The sequence below is a fragment of the Sapajus apella genome, unplaced genomic scaffold (genome assembly GCF_009761245.1).
Source record: "Sapajus apella isolate SASKATOON/1434 unplaced genomic scaffold, GSC_monkey_1.0 scaffold76, whole genome shotgun sequence".
NCBI classification, from domain to species: domain Eukaryota; kingdom Metazoa; phylum Chordata; class Mammalia; order Primates; family Cebidae; genus Sapajus; species Sapajus apella.
This window is the reverse complement of record NW_022437016.1, coordinates 7,944,100-7,959,698: the sequence shown is the minus strand read 5'-3', so window position 1 is coordinate 7,959,698 and position 15,599 is coordinate 7,944,100. Positions and strand designations below refer to the sequence as shown.

The 15,599-nt window shown below is 39.1% G+C and overlaps 1 pseudogene; it reads right to left on the bottom strand.

Annotated features, from left to right (window-relative positions):
* Positions 1-3,368: 3,368 nt before the first annotated feature.
* Positions 3,369-4,219, bottom strand: LOC116532470 (annotated as a pseudogene).
* Positions 4,220-15,599: the final 11,380 nt, after the last annotated feature.

The following is a 15,599-nucleotide window of genomic DNA, read 5'->3' as shown; positions in this document are numbered from 1 at the left end:
CCTAGGCAAAACCATTCAGGACATAGGCATAGGCAAGGACTTCATGACTAAAACACCAAAAGCAATAGCAACAAAAGCCAAAATAGACAAATGGGATCTAATTAAACTCCAGAGCTTCTGTACAGCAAAGGAAACAATCATTAGAGTGAATGGGCAACCAACAGAATGGGAAAAAATTTTTGCAATCTACCCATCTGACAAAGGGATAATATCCAGAATCTACAAAGAACGAAAGCAGATTTACAAGGAAAAAACCAAACAAACCTACTCAAAAGTGGGCAAAGGATATGAACAGACACTTTACAAAAGAAGACATACATGAGGCCAACAAACATATGAAAAAATGCTCATCATCACTGGTCATCAGAGAAATGCAAATCAAAACCACATTGAGATAGCATCTCATACTAGTTAGAATGGCAATCATTAAAAAATCGGGAGACAACAGATGCTGGAGAGGATGTGGAGAAATAGGAACACTTTTACACTGTTGGTGGGAGTGTAAATTAGTTTAACCATTGTGGAAGACAGTGTGGCGATTCCTCAACGACCTAGAAATAGAAATACCATTTGACCCAGCAATTCCATTACTGGGTATATACCCAAAGAATTGTAAATCGTTCTATTATAAAGACACATGCACACATATGTTCATTGCGGCACTGTTTACAATAGCAAAGACTTGGAACCAACCCAAATGTCCATCAATGATAGACTGGATAAAGACAATGTGGCACATATACACCATGGAATACTACACAGCCTTAAGAAACGATGAATTCGTGTCCTTCATAGGGACATGGATGAATCTGGAAACCATCATTCTCAGCAAACTGATACAAGAACAAAAAACCAAACACCATATGTTATCACTCATGGGCGGGTGTTGAACAATTAGAACACATGGACACAGGGAGGGGACCATCACACATTGCAGTCAGTAGGGGGGACCTAGGGGAGGGATAGCTCGGTGGGGAGGTTAGGGAGGGATAATGAGGGGAGAAATACCAGATATAGGTGATGGGGGGATGAAGGCAGCAAACCACCTTGCCATGTATGTACCTATGCAACAATCCTGCTTGATCTGCACATTTACCCCAGAACCTAAAGTACAATTAAAAAAAAAAAAAAGAAAGAAAGTAAGAATGTACTTCTCACTGGAACCATTCTAGAACTCAGATTGTCATGTATTTGAAATGGCTCCTGCTTTCATTACTTGAAATTTAAGGTGATACTTGTTTTCTTCCTAGAGACAGATGGCTCTAAGCAGGTGGAGGCCTGATAGGGAAGGGATTCTGCTGGATGAGCTGAATGGATGAGAAGTATAAAGTTTCTACTCTCTTATTTCTTTTCTTTTGTCTTTTATTGTGGTAAGAAAACTTAACATGAGATCTACCCTGTTTACAAATTTTTAGTGCACAGTATCACTAACAATAGGAAAAATGTTGTATAGCAGATCTCTAGGACGTATTCATCTTGTATAACTGAAAATATATTCTCCTTCAACAGCAATTCCCTGTTCTTCCCTCCCTCCAGCCACTAGGGGCATATATTTTGTGTTTCATGGAAATCTACTGTTTCTGGTCATTTGGGACATCTCACTTTGTGTGTACAACATAATTCCCAAATTAGGACTCAAACTTCCCCATATCCCAGTACAACCACCATCCAAGGATATCTCACTTCTGACTCATTACCCCTCACTCATTTAGACTATTGTGTCTAAATGATGAAGGAATGGTCCTTCATCTACTGTGCCTAACCTGCAAGGCTTGAATTCAGCCTCCTCCAGGACACTTTGCTTGATGACTACCAGTTGAAACGGCTTTGTCTCTGTCCCCACTTAACACTTTGGACTTCCATTCTATGCAATATCTCAATCTGTTTGTCTTATTGCTTAAATATTTTTTCCAGCACTTTGGGAGGCTGAGGCAGGCAGATCACAAGGTCAGGAGATCAAGACCATTCTGACCAACATGGTGAAACCCTGTCTCTACTAAAATACATTAATTTTTAAAAATCCCAAACAGCCACAATTTAGTGAGTGCTTGCTCCATGCTAGATGCGCAGCAAAACAAATCAGATGTAATATCTCATTTACTTATCTCATCACCTTAATGAGGTAGGTGGTTGATTTTCTTTAGAGTTGAGGAATCTGAGCCCAGAGAGGTGAAGTGAGCTACCCAATATAGCACAGCAAGTAAGAGACAGAACCAGTTTTGAAACATCAGATTAACTCCCGCTTGACTCGATGCTCTTAACCTGCTACTCTATTGCTTTTTTATGATGCTAGCAAAAAGATTCAGATATCATATGCTGAGTAACAATTCCCAAATAAAGCATATTGCCAAAAATATAAACTATTTCTTGTTAATTCAAAAAAGCATATTAGTTTAAGCTGTCCATCCAGACTGCATACTCCTTGAGATCAATAACCATGTCTATTAGTATCTGATTGCTCTGATCAGTTTACTAGTTCATAGACATTTATTAAAGGCTTATTATGTGCTAGGAATTGTGCTAGGTGCTGGAGATACAGTGGAATATAACATAAAGTCAGTTTCCACTCATAAGTGGCTGATCCAATGCCTTGTTCAAGGTAGTAGTTACTCAACAAATGAACTATTTCCTCATTTTTCTATTTGTGGAAATTTGAAATAAATAAAAAAATGTAGAAAGGTACAAAGAGGAAAATAGTAATCACTCATGTTTCCATCACGCAGAAAGGTTAGCAACAATAGCACTTTGCACCTTTTCTCCACCCTTTAAAAAATTCATTTATTCACAAACCTTTATAAGGTACTTATGAACCATGAACTCTTCTATGTGCTTTAAAAGTATTGAGTCACTTTTATTGTCCTCATAATCCTATCAGGTAGGCATTATTCTTATTTCTTATTTGCAAATGGGGAATCCGAGGCACCAAAAATTGAGTAACTTTCTCAAAGTTAGTAAGTGGATGAGCCAGGATTCAACCAGGCAACCTCACTCCAGAGCACGTGGTCTCACTATGTATGCTATGCAATTAACAAAACAAAATTAAATTTAGAAAAGTCAGCACCAAAGGCATTTTATAAAATATGTTTTAATTTTAAGAGTTTACTCTTTAAACTTAAAATGCTCATCAGATATATTATGAAGAATGTTGGATAATTATTTCATGTTTACTTTGGGACAAACCATTTTAAGGGTACCTAGAGTTCCTTAACAACTTTAAAATTAGGTGATCTCACTTTTATGTTATTCTTTGCTGCAATTGCCGTGGTAATTGATGTATTTGTACATATTTCTGGGGGACGTACTATGATGTACTATGATTTTTTTTTTTTTTGCTTCCGTAAATAGTTTTTTTAATGTATCAAAGAGAGTCTCTTTCCAACATTTAATAGAGGCAAATCTATTCCAACTTCAGAGTTCTTATATGTCTTATTTAGCAGACACTATGATTCTATCTTCTTATTCTCTGTTTTCCGGGGTTTCAGATCCCCTGGGTGAGCTGGGTCTGGTCTCTGGGCAGGAGAATTAGCTGACTCCAACAGTCTAGGGACAGGTGTGGGGGCTGCCTCCTCTGGCTGAGAGGTGGCTGGTTCCACAGGACCAGGCTTGGAGCTACATGCAGAACTGGGCATGACTGGGGGCTCCCTGGGTCCAGGGGTGCTCTCCTTGGTCAGCTGCTTCTTGGGCAGAGCACTTTGGATATAGAGCTGGACCTAGACACAGCAGGGGTGGCCATGGCGGCTGGTAAAGCCCTGGGGGCAGTACCCATGTTGAGTGCCAGGCCCTCCAAGAACCTAGCTAAGTATTGTGTCACTGCAGGCAACTGAGGGGACACTGGTGGCCGGCTGGAGGCCAGGGACAGGGGACAGGGAACCACCTCGTGGTACTCAGCAAAACTGTTTGGGTCTTGAACAACTTCCTTGAGATCCTGGCAGAAGAGCTCGTAATCATAAGGCAGGGGCAGGTCTCCAACAAGGTAGGGGGCTGCCCAGGCCCGGGCTCAACCTGTCAGGTGCCCGAGGATCTCGTAGACACGGCTGGTGTTGTCCTGATAGTGCTCGAAGTGGAAGGGCATGTAATTGCCCAGTTGGGCCAAGAAATGGTCCAGTAGCCATGGGGAGCCATCAAAGGTGCCTGGGTCCGGGCCTGGCACCCAGCAGAAGTCCACCCTGCGGGGTCGGGGGCTGGGCATGCACCCAGCTAGAGGACACCTTTCTGCGATTTGAATATGTGCAATGTATAGTGATCAGATCGGGGTAATTAGCATATCCATCACCTCAAACATTTGTCATTTATTTGTGTTGGGAACGTTCAATATCCTCCTTCTAGCTATTTGAAACTACATAATGTATTGTCATTAACTATAATCATCCTGTAGTACACCGAACTAATTCTTCCTATCTAGCTGTAATTTTGCATTCTTTAACAAATATCTCTCTACCTTCCTTCCTCCTAATCTTCCCAGAGTTTAGTATCCTCTGTTCTACTTTTTACTTCTCTGAGATGAACATTTTTTTTAGAACAAAGCTGGAGGCATCATAGTACCAGACCTCAAAATAATACTGACTTTTTAAAGACATTGAAACTTTGATCCAACCTTAAGAAAATGATTTAGTGTGAGAAATTAACTCATCACATTCACTTTTCTGGACTTACTAGTTTATTAACAAAGAAAAGGATATTTCCTAGTTTGTACATTCCAATTTGCAGAAAAATAACAATTATAACAATTTTAATTTGTTGGGAGTTCATTTCTGAAATTATTTCAGGTATATAGACATCAGGGCTTTTGCTCTATCACCCATGCTAGGGCACAGTGGCACTATCATAGCTCACTGTAGCCTCAGACTCCTGGCTCAAATGATCCTCCTGCCTCAGCTTCCTGAGTAGCTGGAGCTACAGGTATGTGCCACCATGGCTGGCTAATTGTTTAACTTCTTTATTGAAGAAAAAAGGTCTCACCATGTCACTCAGACTGGTCTCCAACTCCTGGCCTCAAGTGGTCACCTTGGCCTCCCAAAAGGCATCATTTCTGATGTTTTATTTCATTAAAGCATTGGCCAGAAAATTCTGGCCAAAATTAGAAATGTTTTTCAATATCTGACATGAGTGAAAACAGATACTGTTTTCCAGTTACTGATTCCAGAAGTAATTGTATCAGATACTATTTGATAAAGATTCAAATAATATTGCAACTTACCTACTTTCTTCTAAGTTGTCAATTGACATTCATTAAAATTAATTTTGCATGACTGATTGCTAGAAAAGTTTGGGCTAAACATCTGACTTTATCTGAAACTAGTAAACAGAAGCTTGAAATTAGTTAATGCCATTTTGTTAAATATTTGTGTTTATAGTCTTGCAAAGTAAAAAACCAGGAAGGGATTAAGTTCAGACCTGGACTTAAATTTAAAACCCTCACTTTCAACTCCACCATTATTGATTTAGTTTCACTTAAACCACATCATCTGTCCCATGAATTAGTCTTCTTATTTTGAAGTCTGTCTGTAACACTTTGCTTTATTTAATTTGTATCTTTATTACAGTTTTAGAGTTAAATCGGTATACTGATACATTCATTAAGGCTTAGCATTTTCTGTTTATATATCTTCTACTGGCTTTAAAATGAAACAGGTTAACTCAGGAGTTTTATTTTTTTATGTTAACATAGTCTGTATAATGCTCAAGTTTGATAACTTCAGCTCCAGATGATTTATCAAGGAGTGATCCAAAATTGAACCTTATTATATTAATTTGTTATCTTAAATCCCTGGGGATTAGAAGGATGTAGGGGAATAACTTTCATCTCTTGGTTCTTCAAGTTGGCTCTTGTAGAATGCAACACCCCTATAATCACAATGGGAAAGTCAAAGACCTCTGCTCCAAGCTGAGGATGCCTGTGGCACTAAGCTGTAATTTTCACAATATGGGACCCATCTACAGTCCCAGCATTACTGTGTTCAGAGTAACCAAACAGACACTCAGGGCTAAGGCCAGCTAGACTGAGGACTTGGGATCAGGCCAAGATAAAGAGGTAGTCATACATGTAAATTGACTGAGATGAAAACAGATACTTTCCTTGGAGACAGAAAAGGTTCTAAGGAATATGAGAATGTACTGACAATAAAACACTAGTTAATATGTGTTAATGTTATTTTGTGCTGAAGAGGGGAATGTGTATTCTGCAGCCATTGGATAAAATGTGTCATAATATCTGTTAGGTCAATTTGTTCTATAGTGCAGATTAGGTCCAGTGTCTCTTTGTTAATTTTCTATCTGGGAGATCTGTCCAATAACACATCATTTTAAACTTATGACAACCTAACACTGATAGCATAAACAAACATGTAAAAAGAAAACGAATAAAAGCTCTACACTTTTTGTCCTCTCACTTTTTAATTTTTTGTTGTTTCTCCCTATGTCTTATTGTGCTATGTTTTGAAAAGTTGTTGTAGTTATTATTTTCTATTGGTTCATCATTTAGTCTTTCTACTTAAGAGAAGTTTACACACCACAATTATAGTGGTGTGCTGAAAATGGGGTGTTGAAGTCTGCAGCTATTATTGCAATGGGATCTCTTTAGTGCCAATAATATTTGCTTTATATATCTGGATGCTCCAGTGGTGGGTGCATATATATTTATAATCATTATATCCTCTTGCTGAATTGACCCTTTTGTCCTTGTATAATGGCCTTCTTTGTCTCATCTTCAGTTTTTGTCTTGAAATCTATTTTGTCTGATGTAAGTACAGCTACTCCTGCACTTTTTTTGGTCTTCATTGGCAGGGAATATCTTTTTCCATCCCTTTATTTTCAGCCTAGGTATGTCTTTATGAGTGAAGTGTATTTCTTATAGGCAGCAGATTATTGGGTCTTGTGTTTTTTTTCATTCACTCAGCCACTTTATGTCTTTTGATTGGAGAGTTTAATCCATTTACATTCAGTGTTATTATTGATATGTGGGGACTTACTCCTGCCATTTTAAAATTTGTTTTCTGGTTGTTTTGTGGTCTTCTCTTTCTTTTTTTCTTTCCTTCTTTTCTTCCTTTTAGTGAGGTGATTTTCTCTGGTGGTATGCTTTAACTTTTGCTCTTCCTTTTTGTGTATCCATTGCATATCTTTTGATTTGAGGTTACCATGAGGCTTGCAGATACTATCTTATAACTCATCATTTTATTTTATTTTTAATTAAAAAAATTTATTTATTATACTTTAAGTTCTGGGATACATGTGCAGATTGTGCAGGTTTGTTAAGTAGGTATACACGTGCCGTGGTGGTGGTTTGCTGCATCCATCACCCCATCATCTACATTAGGTGTTTCTCCTAATGCTATCCTTTCCCAATCTCTCCACCCGCTTGCTATTCCTCCCATAGCCCCCCAGCCCCCAGGCCCCAGTGTGCGATGTTCCCCTCCCTATGTCCGTGTGTTCTCATTGTTCAATACACACTTATGAGTAAGAACATACAGTGTTTGGTTTTCTGTTCTTGTATCAGTTTGCTGAGAATGATGGTTTCCAGATTCATCCATGTCCCTGCAAAGGACATGAACTCGCCCTTTTTTATGGCTGCATAGTATTCCATGGTGTGTATGTGCCATATTTTCTTTATCCAGTCTGTCATTGTTGGGCATTTGGGTTGGTTCCAAGTCTTTGCTATTGTGAAGAGTGCTGCAATAAACATACGTGTGCATGTGTCTTTATAATAGAATGATTTATAATCCTTTGGGTATATACCCAGTAATGGGATTGCTGATGACAACTTAATACCAATTGCATAAACAAACACATGAAAATGAATAAAAACGCTACACTTTAACTTTGTCCTCTCACTTTTTAACTTTTTGTTGTTTTTCTTTATGTCTTATAGTACTGCCTATTTCCTGAAAAGTTGCTGTAGTTACTACTTTTGATTGGTTCATCAGTCTTTCTACATAAGGGACGTTTACATACCACAATTATAGTGTTACACTAATTTGTCTGTGCTTACTATTACCAGTGAGTTTTGTACCTCCAGATGATTACTTCTCGCTCATTAATATTTTTTTCTTTCAGATAGAAGAACTCCTTTTAGCATTCCTTGTAGAACAGGTCTTGTGTTGATAAAATCGCTCAGCTTTTATTTGTCTGGGAAAATCTTTATTTCTCCTTCATGCTTAATGAATATTTTCACTGGATACACTAGAACAGGTATATACCCTAGAATAGGATAAACTTTTTTTTTTTCCTTCAGCACTTTAAAAATGTCCTGCCACTCTCTCCTGGCCTATAAAGTTTCCATTGAAAAGCAGTCTTCCGGTTACACTGGGACTTCATTGTATGTTTTTTTTTTTTTCTCTTGCTGTTTTTAGGATCCTTTCTTGATCCTTGACCTTTGGGAGTTTGATTATTAAATGCCTTGGGGTTAGTCTTCTTTGGGTTAAATCTGCTTGGTGTTCTGTAACCTTCTTGTACTTGAATGTTGATACCTTTCTCTAGGTTTGGGAAGTTCTCTGTTATTTTTCTTTTGAATAAACTTTCCATCTCTATCTCTATTTCTACCTTCTCTTTAAGGGCAAAACTCTTAAATTGGCACTCTTGTGGCTATTTTCTAGATCTTATGGTGTGCTTCATTCTGTTTTTTTCTTTTATCTCCTCTGGTTATGTTTTCAAATAGCCTATCTTCAAGTTCACCAGTTCTTTCTTCTGCGTGATCAATTCTGCTATTAAGAGACTCTGATAGACTCTTCAGCATGTGGATTGTATTTTTCAATTCTAAAATTTCTGCTTGATTCTTTTTCTTGCATGATATCAATATAGCATATTGTACATACACATGCATACACACGTTTTTATTTTATTGTACTTTAGGTTCTGGGGTACATGTGGAGATCATGCAGGATTGTTACATAGGTACATACGTGGCAAGGTGGTTTGCTGCTCCATCCCCCTATTACATGTATCTGGCATTTCTCCCCATGTTGTCTCTCCCCAACCTCCCCACCCCCTGCTGTCCCTCCCCTAACCCCCCCCAACAGACCCCAGTGTGTGATGCTTCCCTCCCTGTGTCCATATCTTCTCATTGTTCAACACCTGCCTCTGAGTGAGAACATGCGGTGTTTGATTTTCTGTTCTTGTGTCAGTTTGCTGAGAATGATGGTTTCCAGATTCATCCAAGTCCCTACAAAGGACATGAACTCATCCTTTTTTATGGCTGCATGGTATTCCATGGGGTATATGTGCCACATTTTTCTTGTTCAATCTATCATCGATGGGCATTTGGGTTGGTTCCAGGTCTTCGCTATTGTAAACAGTGTCGTAATGAACATACATGTGCACACACGTTTTTGAAAAACTGTATTTAAGTTTTGGTATTCTTTTAAATTATTTCAATGTCTTTGTGAAATTTATCTGATATGATTCTGAATTTCTTTTCTGTGTTATGTTGAATTTCTTTTAGTTTCCTCAAAATAGCTATTTTGAATTCTTTGTCTTAAAGTTCATATATCTCTGTTTCTCTGGGATTGGTCCCTGGTTCCTTATTTAGTTTATTTGCTGAAGTTATGTTTTCTTGGATGGCATCGATTCTTGTAGATGTTCATTGGTGTCTGAGCATTGAAGAATCAGGTAGTTATTGTAGTCTTCACAGTCTGGGCTTGTTTGTGCCTGTTCTTGGGAAAGCCTTCCAGGTATCCTAAGGGACTTGAGCCCCAAGACCAATCATGATTTGATTTTTACAGACTCATTAAGGTATCAACTTGGTGGTCTTGGAAAATATCTGCAATAATTCTCTGGATTACTAGGCAGAGATACTTGTTCTTTTCTCTTACTTTCCCCCAAACATATGGAGTATCTCTCTCTTTTGCTGAGTCACTTGGAACTGGGGGTGTGGTAATGCAAGGACCATTGTGGCTACCACCACTGGGTCAGACCTGAAGCCAGCACAGCACTGGGCCTTGCCTAAGGCCCATCCCTTCAGGATGGCAAGTTTGCCCAGGCCCCATGCATGTCTAGAGATGCTGTCTGGAAGCCAGGGATTGGAATCCAAAAGCTTAGAAATTTACCTGATATTCTATTTTACTGTGGCTAAGCTGGCACTCAAACCACAATACAAAGTCCTTTCTGACCCTTCCTCCCCTTATGATAGCAGAGGAATTTCTTCCTTTGGCCACCACTACCACTGGTCCATGGGGGCTTCTGCCAGACCATGGAAACTCCCATTTCCCTTAAAGCCCACGGGCTCTTCTATCAGCTTGTGATGAATCCTGTTAGGCTTGAGACTCACCATTCAAGGCTGTGGGCTCCCCACTGGCTCAGAGCAGGTCCAGAAATGCTATCCAAGAACCTAGGCCTAGAGAGAGCCCAAGCGCCTACTTATTGCTCTGCCCCACTGTGGCTGAACTGGTACCTAGGGTGCAAGACAAAGTCCCATTTACTTTTCCCCTCTGATTTTCTCAAACAGGTGGAACCTTTTATCATAGCCATCATAGTTGGGAATGCGCTGGGTCTCCTCTGAAGCCAGCATGTCTCAGAGCCCAGTGACCTTCCTGGGTATTGCTGGTGTTTATTCAGGACCCTAGGGGTCTTTAGTCAGCAGATGATGAATCCTGTCAGGACTAGGTTCTTCCTTTCATGACAGTAGGCTCCCTTTGGCCAAGGGTATGCCATCCAGGAGCTAGGGCCTGAAATAGGGGACTTACAACTCTGCCCGATGCCCTATCCTACTGTGGCTGAGTTGGTATCCAAGATGCAAGACAAAGTCCTCTTTACTCTTTGTTCTCCTCTCCTTAAGCAGAAGGAAGGAGTCACTTTCTTTACTACAAGCTGCACTGCCTGGAGTTAAAGGAGGTATGGCTCCAGTCTTCCCTTAGTGGTACCGGCTAATGTCTCCCTGGGTCATGTGCCACTCTAGTTCATTGGCTTTAAGCCCAGGCTAGCACTAGGAGTTACCTAGGAATTGCAATCCTTGTATCCTGGACTGCCTTTCAAGTTTACTTAGGACCCCAGTACACTTCAGCCCATGGTGGCAAGGCTTGCCAAGAAACTCAGGTTCTCACTGCTGGGATAATGATTCCCCTCTGGTTGGGGCTGGTCCAAATACTCCATTCCTGGGCAGGCACTAGCTGAGCCCAGCATGGCTTTATTATCTGCTATGACAGAGCAGCGCTGAGTTCAGTGTAAAGTTCTCCAGTTGCTGTGCTCTTCCTCCCCACAGTGCATGTATTCTCTCCCCTTGCAGCATGGCCACTGCTGGCGGGTAAGGAAGGGGCAGCATCAGAGATTCAAGACTGTCTCTCCTGCCTTTCTTAATGCCCTTCCATCATACGAAGTTAAAACCACGTACTGTGCCTATTCACCTGATTTTTGGTTCTTGTGACAGTGCTTTTCTGTGTGCAGATAGTTTTTAAAATTAGGTGTCCCAAGGAGTGTGGTAGGGAGGAACAAATGGTATAGGCTTCTATTCTGCCATCTTGCCCACACCCCCATTCTTTTATCAACAAAAACAATTATGACTTGGGCCTTTTACTACATGGCAAGCACTATACCCGACACTTTAGGTAAAATATTCTAGTCCTTACAAAAATCTTTTATAAAACATTAGATGTTATTAGCACTTTACATATAAGTATACTAGAGGTCAGAGGGTTAAACAATTGCCTGATTCACAGAACGTGTAAGTGCGATAGCCCAGAATTATATTCAATTTTATTTGTCTCCAAAACACTGCTTTAGGCCATTACACCATGATTTACTTATTTCATAGGAAGAAGATAAAGTAATAACTATGTGAGTGATTAGGGTAATGATACACAAATGTTTGTCATCTGGGGTACCTGGGCATTGATTGGAGTTGACTCCTCTAGCCCAACAGGATCAGTGGCATGAAGACATTGGCACAGACCTATGGTACTTTTAACCTTCCCTTGAGAGTATGTTAATGCTTGCTTCATCTGTGAGTGGCAGGCATTGTACCTGACATTCCCCCTTCCCCCTCCAGGTGGCTCTAGAGGAAAGCTCTTTAGGGCTCCACAACCCCTAAATCTCACCTAGCCTCACCAGCCCTGACTTCCAGCTCAGTTCACTGAGTGTCTGTCCTTCAGTACCATGGCCAGATCTCCGAGGTTTAAGAGGAGGCCGGAGTCGCACAATCCAGAGTCAGAGCAGTCCTTTCTTGCCAAGTGAATGTGTGGGTGGGGAACTAGCCTTCATTCTCCAACCTGTTTTTCCTTGACAGATTATTGTCTTTCTCTATCAATAACCTGTCTCTCATTCTGGATCCATTCCTGTTCAACACTATCTTTTCTCCTTTATGCCCTTCCCTTCTCTCTTCTCACTCTACCCTCTCTTTTTCTATCCTTCCTTCTTTATGTTCCTATTCTTGATGTTCTTTTTTTCATACCTGCCTTTGTTTCTCTTTCCTTTAGACCAGTCCACAACCATCTCTTTTCTGCTTTCCTTCTACTTGGTTCACATTCCCACCCTTCTCTCATTCATCATCTATGTGCCCTTCTTTTCCTGAAAATCTTTATTTCTGCTCATTATCTCTACCCTAATCATTTTCTTTATACGAATCCACAATTATGCTCCTCTCTCTTCTTCATCTTTCTTTTTTAAAAATTATATTTTTGTTGACAAAATTTGTATAGATTTATATTATACAACATGATGTTGAGATTTCCATACATTATGAAATGGCTAAATTGAGCTAATTAACATGTGCATTATCTCACGTACTTATTTTTTTGTGATGAGACTACAAAATATACTCTCAGTGATTTTCAAGAATACATTGTTGCTAACTATAGTCACCATTTGTATAAAAGGTCTCTTGAACTTATTCCTCCTATTTAACTGAAATTTTATGTGTTTTGATGACCTCTCCCTAACTCCTAGCCCCCGGGAACCACATTCTACTCTCTGCTTCCAAGAGTCCTTATGCTCTTTTAATTCTCACATTCAGTTTGCATTTTCTTTCCACCCTGCATTTCCATTCTTACTCTTTCGCCACCACTTTGAGTTCTTTGTTTTCTATTGCATTTGTCCTTTCCACCATTGTGTCGTTATTTCTGTGTCTTTAATCCTTGCTGTGCCTTTCAGTTATCTCTTGAAGAAAGTCACACAATAATTTTTGGAAATGTGAAACTTTAGAAAGGAAAGTTTAGAAGAAACACTCAAGAGTAAATTCTACCTTTCAATAATTATTTTTTGAAGCTTTGTCACATATAGAGAACTTATACACACATATACAGAACTTATACATACATATACACATATATGCGCACGCACGTGCGCGCGCATGCGCGCGCGCACACACACACACACACATTATGTCATTATTATTCAGAAAGTCAGCTGTTTTTTGAGTAACATGGAGGGAAGTTTTGATATCAGCCTGAAGTGCTTTTATGTAGTATACCCTGTTATGATTTTCTTACCTACTGAGGAATGTTTTCATGACCTCATCCCATACCTGACCTCACCTGAGGCTGAAATGGGACCAGCTCCAAATAAGCTTCACAAGCCCCTTACCTTATATTTATTATATCACTTTATTGTACTGTTTTGCATCTAATGTTTGTTCTTCTTTCTCTCCATGCTATGGCTTCTTTATGGCAGGGTTTTTGTATGATGTGTCTTAATGTCCCATCATGGATGTATATCATATATAAACCTATTAAGAAGAGCAAGAGGATGATTAACCCAATATTTCAGAGTTTGTTACCTTAAGTTGGGGGGGGTGGGTAACAGTGGGAGGTGATGAAAAGATCTATGTAAGTAGATATGAATTATTATCAATTCTCTAATTTCTTTCTTGGACAGTAAGCTGATGTGTGTTTATAATAATATTTAAAACCAAAGGGGTAAGCAGGCAAGCAAGTTATAATTGAACCAATGTGGTGTAGCATAAACCAAAGATTATTATTAGCTAAATTTTGGGCTTCTGAGGCTGGGGAAATATAGTCAGTTATGAGCCTTCCATCTCTTAGTCTTGCTGAAGATTTCTTCCTTCTATTCCAGAGCTCTGTGCAAACTTTTTCTCCAGCTCTAGATCCCTTCAATCAGCTCAGACTAAAAGCTGCCATGTGAAGCTCACTGTAGAACTTACTATAATGAGACAGAGAACCAGAAATGATAGTTGGAAACATGGGTCCCACCTGGGGTCAGGGAAAGACTATCTAAGGAAACTTTGTAGCTCAAGTGCATTGCTTGATGATTATAATTCACATGTATTGTGACCTTTTCTTTTTCCAAAAGGTCTTGGCAAATTGTTTTGGAGATAAATCTCTGATTATCTTGGTTCTAAGATAGATATTACCTAATTTTGGGTTCTCCATAATGTACTAGCTTGAGTGTTCTGGTGCTGAATGTGCGACGTGGTTGTTATTTTGAGTTAGAAAGGTATGCTTAATCTTAGAAGGGATCAATAATAAAAACTACTAGAAAATAAAAGGTCTGATATTTCCATTTCTACCGTTGCCTTTGTTGTTTATATTTTTAATAGGGAAAGCTTCACAGTATAGAAAAATGCATAGGGATCAAAACAATGAACTACATATCCTAAACACCCAACTTTAACAAAACTCAAATTTTGCCTTTTTTGTTTCAGTTCCTGCCTTGAAAAAATTGACTGCCATAGATAACAATTAAAGCCCAAGCTGCTTCTCTTTCCTCTTTTCCTTAAGAAACCTACTATCCTAAAGAAACTATTATTCTCATGCATGTTTTTAGAATTTCACCATACATGTTTTATAAAAATGGCACGATTCTTTCGCGTGTTTTAAAACTTTGTATCTGTTGTTATACTTTTCTATCATTTTGCAACTGACCTTTCGCAGCTAACGTTATGTCTTAGAGTTTTACACTCCATGCATATTGTTTTGACTTCAAATGCTGTATAGTGTGAATAAAACACAAGTTAAAATATATATGTACAGTTGTAGCACAATACTTAACTGAATTACCTATTCTTCATCACCAAAGAATACCATCACTGTTATACACCACAATTTCTACAAATTGTTAGTTTGTTGGGTCTGTCCATTTACGTATCTGCATGTCCATTTAACCATGTATTAGGCCACAAAAAGAATCTTAAAAAAACTTCAAAGAACTAACCTCACAGAGATGAAATTCTCTGGCCAGAATGCTGCTAAATTAGAAACTGGTAATGAAAAGATAGTTTAAGAAAACATGTTTGCAAACTAAGACTGCATTGCAAAATGTTACTTAAAGCCTTAACGAAAGCTTGAGGGAAGGGCCAAGGGCAACGCCTGCCAGTGTATGGAGAAAGTTAGAGAAGACTGCATTTATCAAATTTGTTGGAATAAAAATGTATGAGTTTTCCTTAGACTAACTTTCCTTGGACCCAAGGATGGTACATGAGCTGCATCATCTTGAAAATCATTCCACCTAAGAGAACTTCTTGCTAGAGTAAGGCAATCCTAGAAGAAGCTTAGAATGGTGCAGTCCTATGTCCAATGTAAGGGAGAGGCCTCTAAGGGATCAGACAGGGTTTAAATTAGTCTTATCTGGGAAGAATGTTTTCTTTCCCATTTATTTATTTTATTGCATTTTAGGTTTTGGGGTACATGTGAAGAACATGCAAAATTGTTGCATAGGAACAC